This window comes from Cydia splendana, unplaced genomic scaffold (genome assembly GCF_910591565.1).
Source record: "Cydia splendana unplaced genomic scaffold, ilCydSple1.2 scaffold_50_ctg1, whole genome shotgun sequence".
NCBI classification, from domain to species: domain Eukaryota; kingdom Metazoa; phylum Arthropoda; class Insecta; order Lepidoptera; family Tortricidae; genus Cydia; species Cydia splendana.
Genome location: NW_026946893.1, coordinates 457,225 through 463,564, shown reverse-complemented (window position 1 = coordinate 463,564; position 6,340 = coordinate 457,225). Strand labels below are relative to the sequence as shown.

Genomic DNA, 6,340 nt, shown 5'->3' with positions numbered 1-6,340 from the left:
ATTTACAGGTATTTTATGTAGTATCTGATAAATTTTTAAGTGCTGCATTATTCTTTCGGCATGAATTCTGACTCGAGCTATTTTATAAGTTGCATCGGTCTCTTCCCTTGTAAATTCACCTTTATTCTGGAGAAAATGTGGCATAATAATAGCAATTTCTTTTCCACTTTCATCAATTACCTTCTTTATTGCCGGAAATCCCTTATCAGCCAATACAATATCCCCATTTTCTAAGTAGTCGACTAATCCTGACTACCGTTATTTGGGAGACACTTTTTCTTTCACCACTTACTTTTGACTTGAACGAAATGAAGCCTCTTGGAGTAATACTAATAAGCACTTTTTATAGAGTGAGTAGCAATACACACGATTATCAACACTTGATGGTACTTCTATAGGAAACTCTGTACAATCAATAATGACTAGTGTTACTATACTCCGGACGGAAGCATTCTGGCATTGTCTGCTGCACAACATTTTTGTCTGGCCAAAAAACCTAATTTGATGTACCAGCTGCTATTTCTTCAACATACGAGCAGAATATTCTTGACACTGTTTTCCAGCAATTCAAAGTCACTTGTATTAGTTATATTAATAGCATTAACTGCTTCTATTTTTTTCGCGTTTCTTCGTTCCATATAACGTTGAAACCTCGATATTGCCGCATTTTCGTCAATCCGTTTTGTTTTTTACTGCGGGGGAAATATCCTTGGAACATAACTGGGACTGACTTGTTCATCAGCCTTTCTACCACCGATAAAGTGAGCACTGCAAATTGGGTGCCATAGAGATCCATCGGGACTGTAACAAAATAATTCACCGTTAAAACTTCATACGATTATAACATAAATCAAATGATTGCGTATTTAAGGAAGGTAATATGATTTTAGAGGTTAGGTTAGGTGACTTACTTTTTTGTCCTTACGGCAATTATCCATTTATTGCGCTGTTCTTGTTTCCACACTACTTTTGGAAATCTATAAAATTTGCAGTCACTACTTCTGCTAGTGTTTACACGATTAACAATAACACATCTTGCTGTGAAGTGAAGACCATTTTTATCTAAAACATCGAATGTTTACTGCAAAGCAAAGCAACTAACTCACACAATGACACGTGTACAGATGCGCTGTTCACACATAGAAACGCAAATGATGCGGTAGTATACAAATTATTGCGCCATCTATCCGCTCGTATAAGAAAAACTAAGAACTACACCAACTACACCTAACAACTACAACGTCTACAACTCTTCTAGTGGCAGCGACCTCTTGCGGAATACACTACACAACCTACAGCCCGCTGAATGACAAACGCCATCTAAGTTTAATACAAAAATAATGTTTTCTTCCGGGGTACGCTACTCAATATGGCGATTGCTCGTCCTAGTAGACTAGTCCGTGGCTGCGATAAGATGCAACCCAAGTTTGTGTTCCATAAGAATTTTAACGTTAAAATTCCAACAAGGGCTGAGTGGACCGAAGGTCTTGAAGCACCAATCTCTGATGAAAACGACATCATATGGTACACAGATGGGTCTAAGACAGAATCTGGTACGGGGGCAGGCATTTATGCAAATGACTTTAGTAGTAGTATAAGCATGGGCAATTACGCCACTGTCTTCCAAGCCGAGACATTCGCTATAATTGCCTGTGTGCATGAGAATATAGTTAGGCGAACCCAAGGGAAGAATATCTATATACTCAGCGACAGTCAGGCCGCTCTCAAAGCGCTCGAAGCTCCCAGAGTGGACTCTAGACTGGTATATAATGGCGTCCAAGCCCTGAACCAGCTTGGAAGGCAAAACAGAGTGCAACTGGTATGGATCCCAGGGCACGAGGGATTCATAGGCAATGAAAATGCAGATGAACTTGCCAGAGCCGGATCTGTAAGTAACCTTATAGGTCCGGAACCATTCGTGGGGCTCTCACAGGGAACCATCACAACGGCTATTAAAGACCATACCAAGACCAAACACCAGGAAGAATGGGATAGTCTGACGGGTCTAAAGCATGCAAAGCTCTTTATGCAAGGAATAGACTCCGGCTGGAGCAAAAAGCTTTGGAAACTTAGCAAAAGACAGCTCCAAATCATAACGGGGGTGTTTACTGGCCATTACGGGGTCAAAGGATTTCTGGCCAAGATGGGACACTCTGACAACACCGATTGTCGTATGTGTGGCGAAGAGGAAGAGACAGTAAGACACTTAATGTGTGAATGTCACGCCCTCGCCAGACAAAGAATGAAGGACTTTGGAGCAGGATACCTGGAACCAAAGGACTTTAAAACGCTACCCATGAGCTCCATCATCCGACACATGGATATGGTGGGAAAAGCTCTTGAGTAGTTGACGGATCTCTTCTAGGGGGTAACTGCACAAAAGATCCCTATGGGTCGAAGTGTATCCGCAAGGGCCCCCGAAAACAATAAGATAAGAAGGGGCAATGTTTCTCTCGAGGAAATTTAGTATTATTTAAGGCCTTTGAGGCAAATGGTAAATTTAAGTGGTGCCGAGGCACAATTGTCAAAAAAGTTGGTAAAGTTGTTTATATAGTAAAAGACAATATAACTTCAAAAACATTTAAAAAGCACAAAAACCAAATTGTGTTAGATAAAGGGCACGATTGCGCTTACCCTAGTTATTGGGATGAAGACATAGAATTCCGGGACGATGACACATCATCGCCCCGCCCGCCTACGCCGAGCGAGGAACTGCAGCCTAGCACGGGGGAGGAAGGAGAACGGACAGTGGTTCTAGATCCACACCCTGCATCATCAGAGCCTCCCGAGCCAATCAGCATGCCACAGGGGTCCATACCTGGAGGTCAGTCCGAAGAAGATGACGAATTCCTAGAGGCCCTGCCTGGTCCGGTTACTGAACCCGATACCCGAGACTCTGACGTTCCAGCCGATAACGGTTCCGTGCCTGCCACTCCTCGAACAAAGCGCAATCGACCCAAGATTAATTACAAACCATTCTTTTAGCAATAAGTACTCAGTTGTAATCTTTTGTTATTCTTAGTTAAGGTTTAGACGTGTATGTAAGCTAAGGGGAGGAATGTTGCATATGTATGTGTGCTCACGCACACACCCACCGCGCTAACTTACGAATACACGTCAGTACGCTAACAGCAAGCAGTTGTTTCACTTGTCTCAACCCCACGTATCTATCACATCCTTAATGTCTTTCTTGTTTTTTTCAGCACCCTTTCGCTGCACACATCTTGATCCATCTGGTATATGTTCATACACCAATAACTTGCCGGCTTCGATTTCAGATTCCGAAAAGTTAGACGCACATATTTGAACAATACTCAAGTCGTCGAGAACTTTTATCTTGTTTTGCACGAAGGTCAAAAACTCGTTAATAATGATTTTATTATTGTCAGTAGCCATATTTACGGCACACGGTCACTTAAATATTATACATAATGCAGCTAGGAAATTACACAGCACGTAATCAACTACTCATAGCATCTTATACGTGTCGCGCGCGCACTCACGACCAAAGGTCAAAGAACCTCCTCCGTTTTTTTCGTCGGTTAAAAAATGACAGATAAAGACAAACCATTCATAGGTTATTCAGGCCAGTAACCAGTAACGCGTTTATGAATAACTCCATTAATATCATCATCATTATCATCATTTTGGATTTCACGGGCCTATAAATACCGGTCCTTTGATAGGCTTGCGTGGGGATATAGATCCAACACGTAGAGGCCCCTTGGAGAGTTTTAATGATCATTATTATTTATCATCATTAGTTTTGTCAACTAAATAGTGTTTAGTTTTCAGTTTATAAAGTACATATGTATGTTAGTCTGTAAGGTTTTTGTAACTATGGGCCTTGTTGCCTGAATTAAATTTGTAAATAAATAAATATACCTATATTTTTGAGTATGCTAATTAGTAACATCCCTGTATATGCCCAGTCGAACATACCTATTTGTAATTGATGAACCTTCATAAACAAAATATCCACGTTTAAGTAAAAACTGCTACGATATAACTACGATAAATCGACTCTCCCTAACATACAATGCATATCGTATAATTGGTCGATCATTATATTATAAACAAGACCACGTAGGTACCTTGATTGTTTAATGAAATAATGAATGAGACACCAAAAAACGTACATAGTATGCTTCTGTGAAACGATCTAATAAAATAAAACATATTATCAATATGTAGAGTCCACATTTAAAGCCACAAACCGCCAGTAGTAGAGCCAGGAAGCGGTTAGTGGGAATCTTAATGCAATTGAAGGTAGCTGCTAGTAAATCCCTCATTTCATATTATTAGTTTTGGCTTGTCCTATAGAAAGTGTATTTAGTACCTACTTAACATATTTACTAACAACTGGCAATATTTTATTTTTATTTTCTTTATTTAGGATAACCAACAGATAATACATCTTACATGCTCTTAAATCTATATAACAATCATGACTGATGCTTATCTAATTATAGGTAACCACAACTTATATAAGTGTCTTGTATCTGTGAACAATATTTAACATGCGGTAAACTTATGGGTAAATGAATTAATAGGTACCAGTACATTACATTAACTAACATTATATAACTTGACAACTAGGGTGATGTTAAATTGTCGATAACAATTGTTAACTACATGTATACTTATATACAAATATTTTCTATTAATATTTTATAAAGTATTATTAAGACATCTGTGAATCTGTGGCTACAATTACTTTGGGATATTCAGTGAGCCAACATATTTCGTCACCTTCTTTTTAAACTGTGCAGGTCTATCGTTAAATATGTCAACTCCCGCAGAGCCGGGGATATAATTGTATAATTTTGTCATTCTTAAAAGGGCAGAATTACGACCTAAATTTGTTTTTCCAAATGGAATGCTAAACAGTTTATACAAACCGGGACGAGGTAGCTTAGCAGGAGTAGTTATTTTAATTTTACTTAGCAATTCTGGACAATCCAGCCCCTTACTATTAACCAATTTATAAAGGAACATTAAATCCAGCACTTTTCTCCTGTTACTTAGTGAAATAAATCGAAAGAATTTTAGACGTTTACTATATGATGTGAGTTTACGAGTTTTGGAAGAGGAATATCCTAAATGTGTTAAAAAGCGTCTCTGTACCTTCTCAATACTATTCTTATGCACATCGTAATAAGGCGTCCAAACCTGAGAGCAGTACTCAAGGTTACTTCTCACTAATGTATTATAGAGCAATACTTTAGTACGAGCGCATCTAAACTGCCCAGTGTTTCTTATTAGAAATCCTAACATACGAGACGCTTTTTTAATGATGTTTATGTAATGGGCATTGAAATTTAACTTACTATCTATTGTTATTCCCAGGTCACGTATTGTATCTACCTTTTCGAGTTGTGTGCCTCCGATAGTGTAACAAGTGGGCACAATAGTTTTATTGCGAGTAAAAGAGATGTAAAAGCATTTCTTGGCATTCAGCTTCATTTTATTCTGGGAGCACCAATTACTCAACCTATCCAAGTCGTCTTGAAGTAGAATACGATCACTAGAATTTTTAATAGGTCTGAAAATTTTAAGGTCATCAGCGTAGAGATAAGGTTCGGAATTTTCACAACAACTGACTATGCTATTAATAAAAATTAAAAACAATAAAGGACCTAGGTGCGATCCCTGTGGGACACCTGATGTTGCAAAAAATTGCTTGGATTGCTCACCATTAATGGCTACATATAGCATGCGATTGTCCAGGTAGGACCCGACCCAGGACAATAGTGACCCAGAAACTCCATAATTTCTCAATTTACTTATCAAAATGGTATGATCAACTTTGTCGAAAGCCTTACTGAAATCAGTATAAACAGCATCTACCTGCACACGATTATCTACATTCTTTGTAAGGCTTTCGACAAAGGCCACCAAGTTTGAGCTAGTAGACCTACACCGCACGAATCCGTGCTGCCTATCTGTAAGTTGTTGCGCAAAGTGGGAATATAAGAAAGGGTAGACCAGTGATTCGAATATTTTAGGCATAACAGATAAAATAGAAATAGGCCTATAATTTTTTATATCAGATTTCGAGCCATCCTTAAATATCGGAACTATTTTTGTCTCCTTCCATGCTTGAGGAAATATGCCCGTTTCGAGAGACTTGTTAAATATGAATTTTAGCGGTTGTATCAGGCCTTCCGCACACCTAGAAATGAATATCGGCGGTAGACAATCTGGACCAGGTCCCTTATTTAGATCCATAGCTTTAATGTTTTTTAAGATCATGTTATCATCAATAATAATTTTATGTAACGAATTGGTCAACACTGTTTGTTCTTGTATGACTTGTATGAGATTAATGTTGTCAGAA

General features: G+C 38.6%; 1 long non-coding RNA gene across 1 annotated transcript; it reads right to left on the bottom strand.

Annotated features, from left to right (window-relative positions):
• Positions 1-623: 623 nt before the first annotated feature.
• On the bottom strand, positions 624-1,100 carry LOC134805736 (uncharacterized). The gene is made up of 2 exons (XR_010146380.1): positions 912-1,100; positions 624-801 (listed from the first exon to the last, which is right to left on the bottom strand). It is a non-coding gene; the product is annotated as an uncharacterized LOC134805736 (long non-coding RNA).
• Positions 1,101-6,340: the final 5,240 nt, after the last annotated feature.